Raw genomic sequence first — 13,972 nt, 5'->3', positions numbered from 1 at the left:
GAAGAAACAGACTTTGACAAATATAAGCAAAATTCAGTTTTCTTTTAACCAGTCATTGATCTCCTGTCCTCCTTTCACTACATACCAACAACCCTCTGGCATTAAACTTCCAGTGATAGTGTTATTAACTTTGTTTCCTCAGATCAACAAGGGACCTCAGTAATTAGTTCTCTACATAAGTATATATATGTATTGATTTGTTTAATAAATCTGTTTTGAGCACCTGCTTTCTCTCAGACACTGGGTATAGAGTGATGGAGGATTCATACCAGCCTCTACTCATGAGGAGCCAGGTTGTGCTTTCACACAAGGTAAGCAGTATCTTTCCATTTACAGATGAGGTATTTGCCGAGAGCATAAGTAGTTTGCATATAGTTACATACATTTTTTTTTTTTTTCTTGAGACGGAATTTTGCTCTTGTTGCCCAGGCTGGAGTGCAATGATGCGATCTCGGCTCACTGCATCCTCTGCTTCCCACGTTCAAGCAGTTCTCCTGCCTCAGCCTTCTGAGTAGCTGGGATTACAGGCATGCACCACCACGCCTGGCTAATTTTGTATTTTTAGTAGAAACGGGGTTTCTCCATGTTGATCAGGCTGGCCTCAAACCCCCGACCTCAGGTGATCTGCCCGCCTCAGCCTTCCTAAGTGCTGGCATTTCAGGCGTGAGCCACTGTCCCTGGCCAACGTTGTTTTTTAAATAAGAAAGTTTTTTTTTTTTTTTTTTTTTTTTGGCTGGGCATGGTATTTTTTGTATTTTTTAGTGAAGACAGGGTTTCACCATGTTTTCCAGGCTGATCTCGAGCTCCTGACCTTAAATAATCTGCCCACCTTGGCCTCCCAGAGTGTTGGGATTACAGGCGTGAGCTACTGCACCTGGCCACAAAGTTTTTTTAAAATTGCGAAGTCATTTAAAGTTTTTTTAAAAATAAGACTCAGACGTTTTATTCTCTCTGTGTACTATATTGTCTTTTTAAAAAAAAATTATTTATGTATTTATTTATTTTTAGAGACAGGGCTCCCTGTGTTGCCCAGGCTGGTCTCAAACTTCTGGGTTCGAGCACTCCTCCTGCCTCAGCCTCCCGAAGTGTTTGGGATTGCAAGCCTTAGCCACTGTATCTGGCCTGTATTCTCTTTTGTTGGAAATAGGAACCCATACTTTATCACTCCTTTTACAAATGCCAGCCAGGTACAGTGGCTCACACCTGTATTCTCAGCACTTTAGGAGGTTAAAGTGGGTGGATTACTTGAGCCCAGGAATTTGACACCAGACTGGCAACATGATGAAACCCCATCTCTACAAAAAAATACAAAAACTCAATACTCAATGTTCATTTCCTCTTTGTCAGGGTGCTCATTGGTTTATGCTAAATTTTAAGGAAGTTGTAAACTTGGAGCTAAACTCAGTTGCCTAATCTAGTCTCTCAATTTCTAGAAATTAGTACTAAAATTATCCAGGTGTGGATGTGCCTGTAGTCCCTGCTACTCAGGAGGCTGAGGCAGGAGGATAGCTTGAGCCTAGGAGGTTTAGGCTACAGCGAGCCGTGATCATGTCACTGCATCTCAGCCCCGGCAACAGAATGAGACTCTGTCTCCAAAGAGACAGACAAAAATGACTCTAGTAGTGTTCTAATAGCTAACTCCAATGCTCCCTTTATACAACAAACACAGTGGTCATTTGAGTGTTAACAAATGGATCCTGGGTCTTTGTAGATACTTAAGGCCAAGCTTAGAGTGTCAGAGTTTATATATCTGGAGTTCATCTGATTCTGCGTAACAGCATTCTAAGCTCAGACCCTCCAAGAAGGAGACAGACCTGGTCAGGAGTTTTTCTGAGGGTAATTTTATGATATTCTCCTTTTATTTTTTCCTCCCCTGTTTATAAGAGAAAGAGTTCATAAGATCATGATATATAGACCTCTGGAATTTCATGGGACTGACCACCTCAGTTTTCAAGGCTCAAGTTTTTAGGCATTTAACAGAATTATTTTGTGTTGCACATTTACATAGCACTGGATGCCAGGCAGTTGAAAATGCTTTGTAGACATTTAATCATCATAACTTTTTTTTTTTTTTGAGACAGAGTCTCGCTCTGTCGCCCAGGCTGGAGTGCAGTGGCCGGATCTCAGCTCACTGCAAGCTCCGCCTCCCGGGTTCACGCCATTCTCCTGCCTCAGCCTCCCGAGTAGCTGGGACTACAGGTGCCCGACACCTCGCCCGGCTAGTTTTTTGTATTTTTTAGTAGAGACGGGGTTTCACCGTGTTAGCCAGGATGGTCTCGATCTCCTGACCTCGTGATCTGCCCGTCTTGGCCTCCCAAAGTGCTGGGATTACAGGCTTGAGCCACCGCACCCAGCCTCATCATAACTTTTTGAGGTAGATACTATTATCCTCATTTTACATACAAAAAGTTTTATAAAGAGAGATTAAGTAACTTTCCTGAGGTCACAGTGACTGGTAAAGACAGGATGAAAACCCCACACATTCTGGCTCTAATATCTGTGCTCTCATGTTTGCTTTATCTAGCCCAACAGTCTTGAGGCCATGACTTCTGATTCTGTGGTGGGCAGGTCTGTTCAAACCTAGCCACAAAAGCTGAGGAAACTGAGAGGCAGAAGAAAGGTGGACAAATCCAGTTTCTCAGAAAGAAACATTTAATAGGGCCCTACACACAGGAGCAGAAGCCGTGTTTCAGGGTGGCTGCAAGATAAGATGGTGGATCCCCTGGTGGATCATCATGGTCCCAGGGCTTATATACCTTAGGCAACTAAGGGACAGGATTTGTGGTATGTGTTACAAAGCAGCATCAAACTTGTTTTGACCTAACGGCAGGATTTGCAGTAAACAGTAGATGAAGTAGAACTCTTAGAGGCATTGTAGACTTAAAACTTGGCATCTATGCTTTACATGTAATAAGGGGAAAAACAATACCATGTTTATAAACTTTTTGAAAATGGCATCTGGCCAGTGGAATCTGAGGGGAAGACTGATGGGATGGGGCTGTTAGATGAGATTTTTCTCTTTGTGGGAGGATCGTTGGAAAAGAAATTCTCCTTATTTTTACCTGATTAAGAACATGAAGTTTGTAGCTACATCTGCCATCTTTTCGCTGTGAGGAAGAGCTAAGATAATTCAGAGAAGCAAACTCAGAATTCTAACATCATTAAGGGTGAATGAACCAACCCTGTAATTGCCACCTTTGCACTTCTGGTTATGTGAGATAACAGACATCTAGTGCTGAATTCACTTTTAGTCGGGTATCAGCGGTTACTTGCAGCTGCTCTTCTGCCCTCGTGATCTGCCCGTCTCAGCCTCCCAAAGTGCTGGGATTACAGGTGTGAGCCACAGCGCCCGGCCTCAAGTGTTTATTTTTATACTTTCTTTTTTTGTATTAAGAAAAGCATGGGGGGCCGGGTGCGGTGGCTCACGCCTGTAATCCAGCACTCTGGGAGGCCGAGGCGGGCGGATCATGAGGTCAGGAGTTTGAGACCAGCCTGATCAACATGGTGAAACCCCGTCTCTACTAAAAATACAAAAATTAGCTGGGTGTGGTGGCACACGCCTGTAATCCCAGCTACTGGGAGGCTGAGGCAGGAGAATTGCTTGAACACGGGAGGCGGAGATTGCAGTGAGCCGAGATTGCGTGACGGCAGCCAGCCTGGGCAACAGAGCGAGACTCTATCTCAAAAAAAAAAAGGGGGGCAGGCACGGTGGCTCATGCCTATAATCTCAGCACTTGGGGAGGCTGTAGCAGGCAGATCCCCTGAGGTCATGAGTTTGAGACCAATCTGGTCAACATGGTGAAACCCCATCTCTACTAAAAATACAAAAATAGCCAGGCATGGTGGTGGGGGCCTGTAATCCCAGCTACTCGGGAGGCTGAGGCAGGAGAATCGCTTGAACCCAGGAGGCAGAGGTTGCAGTGAGCCGAGATTGCGCCACTGCACTCCAGTCTGGGTGAGAGAGTGAGACTGTGTCTCAAAAAAAAAAAAAAAAAAAAAAAAAGAAAGAAAAGCATAATTACTACAAATTACAAAGGACTAAAACCCAACTGGAATAATGAACGAATCACATCAGCCCAGAAAGCAGATACTCTCGTTAATATTATTATATAAGCTTGTTCAAGTATTTTACATTTTTTTGTGTGTGGCTTTTTTAAGTGTGATATCCTGGCACATAGTAAAGATAATGTACTATGAACATAAGCCAGATGACCAGTTTTGCTCTCTGGTGAGAAACAGGCTGTAAGTTATTCTCTGCCATCAATGTGGCTGAAGGTGGAGACAGGTGAGGGCTGGGGAAAATCCAGGGACCCTTTCACACAGGAGGTACTCTAGGGTTCCATCCAGGAGGGTGCCAGATAATCCAGATCCACTCTACTTAGGCTTTTGGCAAAAAACAATCCTCATCCTCCCTAACTAGTCACCAGTGATCCTTGCCCCTCCTCACTTCCAGGGCCTTCTGAGCAGCCTACTTTGTTTTGTAAATTCAATCATCAGGAAAGGGAAAAGAGCTATAATTGAACAAAACTTAAGACATGTAATAACTGTGATGGGCTCAGCACCTCTATCTGAGCTGGGGCAGGGCGGATGGCCCTTCTCTACTAGTACATTTGCTTGTCACAAATACATTGGTCCTATATTCACGTGTCTTCAGAAAGTGAAGAGGTAAATTTGCAACATTACTCCTAACATGTTACAAAAACTCATTTGCCAGGCAGAGTGGTGCATGTCTGTGGTCCCAGCTACTCAGGAGGCTGAGGTGGGAGGATTGCTTGATCCCATGAGGTCAAGGTTGCAGGGAGCCAAGATCGCACCACTGCACTCCAGCCCAGGCAACAGAGTGATACCCTGTCTCAAAAAACAAAAAACAAATACCAAGAAGTCCACCCCCCACCATCGCCAGCCTCTGATGAAACGAAGTCCTCACTTCGTGCCCCAAAAGAAATTCCTCTTGCAGGGGTATCTGTGAAGAGAATGGGAGTCCCCTGGCCTATGGGTAAACTCTAGATAAGAGCAGCCTTTTTCCAGACCCCAAGGCTTCCCTGTGTCCCCAAACCCAGCAGAGGACAAACACTTAGGATTTTTTTTTTTTTTTGGTGCTGGATACGGCACCGGGCTAAGTGAGCTGAAGGAAAGGGGTAATAAAGGGAAGGAGGACAGGGTCCAGGAGTTCAGTGTCTGGTACAGTGTGGGGCAGGCACCAGACTGGGTATGGAAAGGCCTCAGATCCCACCGTCATGGCAGAGACTAGACCCTCATCCTTGGTTCGAGACAAATTGAGATGGACTTCCTACATACGAACCACTGGGAGGGCAAAGGTGGAGAAAGGGCACAGGCTGAAAGCAATGAGGTGCTCAAGATAAAGGGCAAGCCCTTGTCAGCCTGGGATATTGTCTCCTACTCCCAACCTTTGAGTCCAATAGAGGAACCAGTTGAAAAGCAGAGCCCGAGACATTTCAGTAAGTCAGTGACAAGACCACAAACTTCTGTCTTGCCCAGTTCCCACTGAGAGTCGTGACAGTATCCGATACACATCCTACCTAGTCTGTGTGGCTCAGTCCCTTCATCACTGATTGCTTCTGAGGGTGGTCGACTCCAGCTGTTTCATTGTCATTCACATGCAGTCAGTGGCTGAAGAAAGGTATACTCTATGTCGACATAGACCTTCCTGCCACAGGGCTTCTCCAACTGGCAGAATTCCACCCAGCCCCCAAGCCCTCCTCATCCCTCATTCCCGGGTGGGCAGAGGTAGATGGCTTGCAGACGGGGAGATGCAAGATGGGGAGACTCCACCAGACCCTAGGAGGAGAATTAATGTTGCCTTTCTAGGGTCGTTTTTATACCTTTCTGGTCATTCAGGATGTTAACTAGGCTCGAGAAGAAGCACCATCTTAATCCAACTACAGTTGCAGGATTTGGGTTACTGTTTTTGTTGTTGTTGTTTTTTGAAAGGGTGGTCTACCCCTCCACACCTGTGGGCGTTTCTCGTTAGGTGGAACGAGAGACTTGAGAAAAGAAATGAGACACAGAGACAAAGTATAGAGAAAGAAAAGGTGGGCCCAGGGGACCGGCGCTCAGCATACAGAGGACCCACGCCGGCACCGGTCTCTGAGTTCCCTTAGTATTTATTGATAATCATCTTTACCACCTTAAAGAAAAGGAAGTGGCAGGATAATAGGATCATCCTAGGGAGAAGGTCAGCAGTAAGACATATGAATAAAGATCTCTGTGACATGAATAAGTTTAAGGAAAAGTGCTGCGCCTTGATACGCATATGTAAATATCTCCATAAACCTTTTTAGTGCATAAAGAGCAGCATTGCGCTAGCAAGTCCCACCTTTCTCAGTTTTCTCCTTTCTCAGTAAACAGAACATACAATACCGAGATGTTCCATTGCCCAGGGACAGGCAGGAGACAGATGTTTCCTCTATCTCAAACTGCCAACAACCGCCAAGAGGCCTTCTTTCCTCTTACACTAGTCCTCCTTAGCACAGACCCTTCACGGGTGTCAGGCTGGGGGACTATCAGGTCTTTCCCTTCCCACGAGGCCATATTTCAGACTATCACATGGGGAGAAACCTTGGACAATACCCAGCTTTCCTAGGCAGAGGTTCCTGCGACCTTTGGCAGTGTGCATGTCCCTGGGTACTTGAGATTAAGAGAATGGTGATGACTTTTAACCAGCAAACTGCCTTCAGGCACTTGTTTAACAAAGCACACCCTGCACAGCCCAAAATCCTTTTTTTTTTTTTGAGACGGAGTCTCAGGCCAGGCTGGAGTGGGGTGGCCTGATCTCAGCTCACTGCAAGCTCCGCCTCCCGGGTTCATGCCATTCTCCTGCCTCAGCCTCCGGAATAGCTGGGACTACAGGCGCCCGCCACCTCGCCCGGCTAGTTTTTTGTATTTTTTAGTAGAGACGGGGTTTCACCGTGTTAGCCAGGATGGTCTTGATCTCCTGACCTCGTGATCCGCCCGTCTCGGCCTCCCAAAGTGCTGGGATTATAGGCTTGAGCTACCGCGCCCAGCCGCAAAATCCTTTAAATCTTGAGTCACCACAGCACATGTCTCTTGCAAGGACAAGGTTGGGGGTAGGGTCACAGATTGACAGCATCTCAAATACAGAACAAAATGGAGCCTCTTATGTCTACTTCTTTCTATATAGACACAGTAACAGGCTGATCTTTCTTTCTTTTCCCCACAGTTTTTTTAGAGACAGTCTCACTCTGTTGCCCAGGCTGGAGTGCAGTGGCGCCATCTCGGCTCACTGCAAGCTCCTCCTCCCGGGTTCACGCCATTCTCCTGCCTCAGCCTCCCGAGTAGCTGAGGCTACAGGCGCCTGCCACCACGCCCAGCTAATTTTTTTATTTTTGTTTAGTAGAGATGGGGTTTCACCGCGTTAGCCAGGATGGTCTCAATCTCCTGACCTCGTGATCCGCCCGCCTCGGCCTCCCAAAGTGCTGGGATTACAGGCATGAGCCACTGCACCTGGCCTGGGTTACTGTTAATGTGTAACCTGGTTGGTTGCACAGGTCAGTGTGATGCTGAGCCTTTACCCTTAGGATGAGTCCCTTTTTTGTTTGTTTTTTATAACAAAGCTTTACTTGTTACATCATGAGTTTCTTATGTCCTTTGTGTTTCAGAGATGTAAATGTTTAGAGAATTGATACCTTTCCTGGAAATGAAATACTCTTTTAAGTTGTTAGGTATATAACTCTTGTTATTTATGGTGTATTGACCTGATTTGTCTATTAACATATCTGTATTTCATAAGTAGAGACTATTTACAAGACAAAATGCTGAAAATTACATAGAAAGTTATGTCTATCTCATAAATTTATTAATATTCATGAGTTCATCTCAAAAATTTAGTTCCCTGGAAAGTTCAATATTTCTGGAGAATTTGGATAACCTCCGCCCCCTGGGTTCAAGCGATTCTCCTGCCTCAGCCTCCTGACTAGCTTGGACTACAGGCACACACCACCATGCCCCGCTAATTTTTGTATTTTTAGTGGAGATGGCATTTCACCGTGTTGGCCAGGCTGGTCCCGAACTCCTGACCTCAAGTGATCTGCCCGCCTCAACCTCCCAAAGTGCTAGGATTACAGGCATTAGCTACTTCACCTGGCCATGATGCTTACCAGTTTTATTTCACTCCTTCCTGTTTACACATACAGAAACAAGAATATAATCTGTGCTTTATCAGCAGACATGTATGTCAACACTCCTGCTTATTTTGTTTCTTTTAGAGTTTCGCTCTTGTTGCCTAGGCTGGAGTGCAATGGCCTGATCTCGGCTCACGCAACCTCCGCCTCCCAGGTTCAAGTGATTCTCCTGCCTCAGCCTCCCGAGTAGCTGGGATTACAGGCATACAGCACCATGCCCTGCTAATTTTGTATTTTTAGTAGAGATGGGGGTTTCTCCATGTTGGTCAGGCTGGTCTTGACTGCCAATCTTAGGTGATCCGCCTGCCTTGGCCTCCCAAAGTGCTGGGATTATAGGCATGAGCCACCGTGCCCAGCAACACTGCTTGCTTATTAAAAACATTCACCAGTTTATATTAGAACTTTTTCTATTCTCTATATTCATTTTCCTCTTTTAAGTATCATTATGAACACTTTGCTTTGTTCGTTTTTTTTTTTTTTTTTTTTTTTTTTGAGATGGAGTCTCGCTCTGTCGCCCAGGCTGGAGTGCAGTGGCGCAATCTCGGCTCACTGCAAGCTCCGCTTCCCGGGTTCACGCCATTCTCCGGCCTCAGCCTCCCGAGTAGCTGGGACTACAGGTGCCCGCCACTGCGCCCGGCTAATTTTTTTTCTATTTTTAGTAGAGAAGGGGTTTCACCATGGTCTCGATCTCCTGACCTTGTGATCTGCCCGCCTCGGCCTTCCAAAGTGCTGGGATTACAGGCGTGAGCCACCGCGCCCGGCCTGCTTTGTTCTAATTCTAAGTAACCATAATGATTTGTTATTGATACTCAAAAGGTACTAATTTTGCCCAGTAAACCCCTTGGACAGGCTCTTCTTTTTTGGGGGGCGGGGAGCCAGAATCTCACTCTGTCACCCAGGCTGGAGTGCAGTGGTGCTATCTCGGCTCACTGCAACCTCAATCCCCCCAGGTTCAAGCAATTCTCCTACCTCAGCCTCCTGTATAGCTGAGACTACAGGCGTGAGCCACCACACCCTGCTAATTTTTGTATTTTTAGTAGAGACAGAGTTTTGGCATATTGGTCAGGCTGGTCTCGAACTCTTGACCTCAGGTGATTGCAAAAAGCCGGGCGTCGTGGCTCACGTCTGTAATCCCAACACTTTGGGAGGCCAAGGTGGGTGGATCACTTGAGGTCAGGAGTTCGAGACCAGCCTGGCCAACATGGTGAAACCCCGCCTCTACTAAAAATACAAAAATTAGCTGGGCATGGTGGCGGGAGCCTGTAGTCCCAGCTATTCTGGAGACTGAAGTAGGAGAATCGCTTGAACTGGGGAGGCAGAGGTTGCAGTGAGCCAAGATCAAGTCAGTGCACTCCAGCCTGGGCAACAGAGACTCCGTTTCAAAACAAAACAAAACAAAAAACAAAACAAAACCCAAAGTGAAATAGAGGTTCCTCTTCAAAGAGACGTTCCTCCCCATCTAATTAAAAAGAAATACCAACTTCTCCTAGAAGCAAAATTTATTCAAAGACCCGTGCTAACATTCTTAAATATCTGCTAGCTGTAATAAAGAAATCAGTATACTTCGTGTTCTTAGCTCCCACAATTTAGCCTAAATATTTGCCCTGGACTGCTTATACTGGTCCAAGCAAGCATTAGGTTATAGCCTGTTCCTTTTCCTTATTTGGAGGTGTTTTTTTTACCTTTCTCAGCGTCCTGCAAGTTACTTCCTCCTTCCTTTGTTCTCCTCTGCCTTTGCCTCTTGAAAAGTTCTAAGTCGCTAGCCAATCAGGACAAATACAGAATGTGAGGTCCAATTCCAGTGAATGGAAACCAGACACAGCAGTAGGGTGGACGTGCCAGGTTATAAATGACCCTGTCTCTTTTGTTCGGTGTACTCTTGTGGCAAAACTGCTGGTGAGTGTACCCTTTCTGCAGAAAGTAAAAATGGCCTTGCTGAGAAAATTAAATCTGTTCAAGTGCTATTTCTTTATGGCACTGGGGAACAAGCATTTCTAACATCCACCAGCCTCAGCCTCCCAAAGTGCTGGGATTACAGGTGTGAGCCATGGCACCCAGCCGTGCTGGCTCTTCTGTCTTTAAAACTGCTCTGCGGCTGGGCAAGGCGGCTCATGCCTGTAATCCCAGCACTTTGGGAGGCCAAGGCCAGTGAATCACTTGAGGTCAGGAATTCGAAACCAGCCTGACCAGTATGGCAAAACTGTCTCTACTAAAAATACAAAAATTAGCCAGGCGTGGTGGCATGTAGCTCCCAGCTACTCAGGAGCCTGAGGCAGGAGAATCGCTTGAACCCAGGAGGTGGAGATTGCAATGAGCCGAGATCGCCCCACTGCCTGCACTCCAGCCTGGGTGACAGAGTGATACTCTGTTCAAAAAAAAAAAGGCTCTGGGTGTTTCTGAAAGTATTCTCATTGCCAGGCAGGAACAGGGTGTTCCAGATCCATCCTAATTTTTTTCCTGCCTCAAGGCGTGGACTCAACTGCTACTCAAGGAATCCTGTTTCCTTTTAGTGGAGTATTAAATATCTAGGTGCTGGAGATGTACATAAGAATTGTTGATGGGCAGCCGGAGGCAGTGGTTCACACCTGTAATCCCTGCACTTTCAGAAGCCGAGGTGGGTGGGTCATGAGGTCAGGAGTTCAAGACAACCCTGACCAACATGGTAAAACCCCGTCTCTACTAAAAATATGAAAATTAGCCAGGCATGGTGGTGCACACCTGTAATCCCAGCTAGTTAGGAGGCTGAGGCAGGAGAATTGCTTGAACCTGGGAGGCGGAGGTTGCAGTGAGCCAAGATTACACCACTGCACTCTAGCCTGGTGATAAGGTGAGACTCCATCTCCAAAAAAAAAAAAAAAAAAAGAATTACTGATGGGCACAAGTGCTACTGTTGCTGCTACTACTATTAGACCATTTTTTGGTGACAAAGTCGAAGACTTCATTTAAGGTTACTAAATTCAAACTATTCAGACTATTTTCAGTATGACAAACTACAGTGTGCTTTTCTTACTCCAACATTGATGGTCCACATTTAACTGAAAATCAGACTGGGCCAGGCGTGGTGGCTCATGCCTGTAATCCCAGCATTGGGTGGCTGAGGCAGGCGGATCACTTGAGGTCAGGAATTCAAGACCAGCCTGGCCAATGTGATGAAACCGTGTCTCCACTAAAAATACAAAAATACAATACTCCACTAAAAATACAAATACAAATTAGCCACCAACAGTGGTTGGGCGTCTGTAATCCTGAGGCTGAGGCACGAGAATCGCTTGAAACCAGGAGGTGGATGTTGCAGTGAGCCGAGATCTTGCCATTGCACTCAGACTGGTCTGGGCAACAGAGTGAGGCCCTGGGTCAAAAAAAAAAAAAATCAAACTGGAGCTGTTTGTAAGAACCAGGAAGATATTCTTAGTCATGTGCGCTCAAACTTGCTTTTCACATTTTGGATTCTCCAAGACCTGAGTTTAGCTGGGGTTACCTCAGTTGCAGCAGAAACCTTCCATTTCCTCAACTCTTCCCAAAATAGCAAGACTTTATAGCTGTACTCCTTTTCCCTTGGTTATTCCTGTTTTTCAAGCAGAACCAGGTAATTTCCATGGTTAGGGCTTAAATATTGTATCACTGTTCGCTTCCCCCTTTCCTCCCCTTTTTCTTTCAGGCTTATACATTTGTTCTCCCAATAAACTCCTGCAAATTTTGACTTGAAAAGGCCCTCCATTGTTCAAATAAATCCTGCACAGTAAAGCAATTAAATTGTTTGCTTTCAGGCCATCCCACCGGGCTCTATTTTTCCTTCAGGTCAACATCTGATTGGGGCCTGGAGGTATTTTTTGTGGTTTCCCAAGGTACCATGAATGTCATGAGCATGTTTCCTCAGGGGATCTAGTTAGTTCCTTTCTAGTCACTGGCATCTTTAACCATCACCAAAGGATGCTTTAAGTAACCATCTCAATCGTTGCTACTCCTGCTCCTCTAGCATATCTTCAGAATTTCTACAATCACTTTATAGGTAAATTTACATTTTTCACAATTAGATGCAATTTCTAGTGGATATTTGGGAGGTGGCGGATGGATTAAAGTCCCTTTCATCTCTTAACTTGTCATGTATGTGGCTGGTTTGAGTGCACTTATTGACTAAATCTGTTTTCAGTTTTGAAAAACGATATGGCTGGGTATGGGGGCTCACACCTGTAATCCCAGCACTTTGGGAGGCTGAGGCGGGTAGATCACCTGAGGTCAGAAGTTAACCACATCTCTACTAAAAATACAAAAAATTAGCTGGGCATGGTGGCAGGCACCTGTACTCCCAGCTACTTGGGAGGCTGAGGCAGGAGAATCGCTTGAACCCGGGAGGCGGAGGATGCAGTGAGCCGAGATTGCACCATTGCACTCCAGCCTTGGCGAGAGCGAGACTCTCGTCTCAAAAAAAAAAAAAAAGGAAAAATAAAAAAGAAAAACGGCAAAAGGACATAGAACTTAGGAGTTCAGGTTTGTAGTCTAGTTCTGGTTTCACCAATAAGTGTGACCTTGGGTGCTTTCCTTCTCAAATAAGCTAAGAAAGGAAAAGGGAATTTCCCAGTTCCTCTGGCTGCAGCTTTCAGGTTTCTTGCAACAATAAACTAGACCCTGCTTAGCGTGTTCTTAGGTTGAGAACTTAAGTGTTTAAATAAAAAACTGGTTCAAATTTGGGTCTACCACTTAACAGCTCTGAGACTGTGGAAGTTTTTTTTTTTTCTTTGAGATGACTTTTTTTTTTTTCTTTGAGATGGAGTCTCACTGTCACAGACTGGAGCGCAGTGGCGCGATCTCTGCTTACTGTAACCTCCGCCCCCTGGGTTCAAGTGATTCTCCTGCCTCAGCCTCCCAAGTAGCTGGAATTAGAGGCACCTGCCATATTTTTGTTTTTAGTAGAGATGGGGTTTTACCATCTTAGCGGGCAGACCTGGTGATCTACTTGCCTCCCTAAGTACTGGGCCCTCAGCCTCCGTAAGTACTGGGATTACAAGCATGAGCCACGGTGCCCGGCTGGCAGTTACACTTTCAGAGTCTCAGTTTATATAAATGTAGCTCCCAAACGTAACAATGAGGGTTAAAATTACCTATCCTGATGTCTAATGCATAGCAAACACTTGGTTAATTTTTCCCCTCCTGTTAATCTCTAGTCTCCTGTCACTCTCCCTGCTCTAATACGAACTAAGTCCAGGTGTTTCTTAGTCATTACTGGTCTTCTAATAAACTAGTTGGACTCTTAAGATGTAAATTATCTCCCTAGATTTCTTTTACTCGTTTGCTTGCTTGCCACTTTTACAGCCCAAACTACATTCTAGACAAGATTTCTTCAGTTAACATGCCTTTTTTCAATACCCTCTCATCTGCTGACCAATTCTGCCTTTTAAAAACATTTCTGTGGGTACATAGCAGGTGTATTTATTTATGGGGTACAAGAGACGTTCTGATGTAGGCATGCAATGTGAAATAATCATATCATGGAGAAAGGGGTATTAGCCCCTCAAGCATTTGTCCTTTGTTACAATCCAATTACATTATCTTTGAATATACAATTGACTATAGTCATTCCGTTGTGCTATCAAATAGATCTTTTTTTTGTACCCCAAACACAATCAAATTACCAAAGCCAAAGGTATTCTAGGTATAGGATTTCAAGTGACTCTTTCACGTGATGATGGACTTTATTTTTCCCCTCTACTTCTGTCCAAGGTAAGGACAGCAGAAATATTTGCCTCAATGCCTTGCTTGCAGCAGCAGCCCAAAGGCCACGCTGAGGTGGAGTTCCTTCCAACCTCCCAGAT

This window comes from Macaca thibetana, chromosome 12, assembly GCF_024542745.1.
Source record: "Macaca thibetana thibetana isolate TM-01 chromosome 12, ASM2454274v1, whole genome shotgun sequence".
NCBI lineage: Eukaryota > Metazoa > Chordata > Mammalia > Primates > Cercopithecidae > Macaca > Macaca thibetana.
This window is presented reverse-complemented; position numbering follows the sequence as displayed.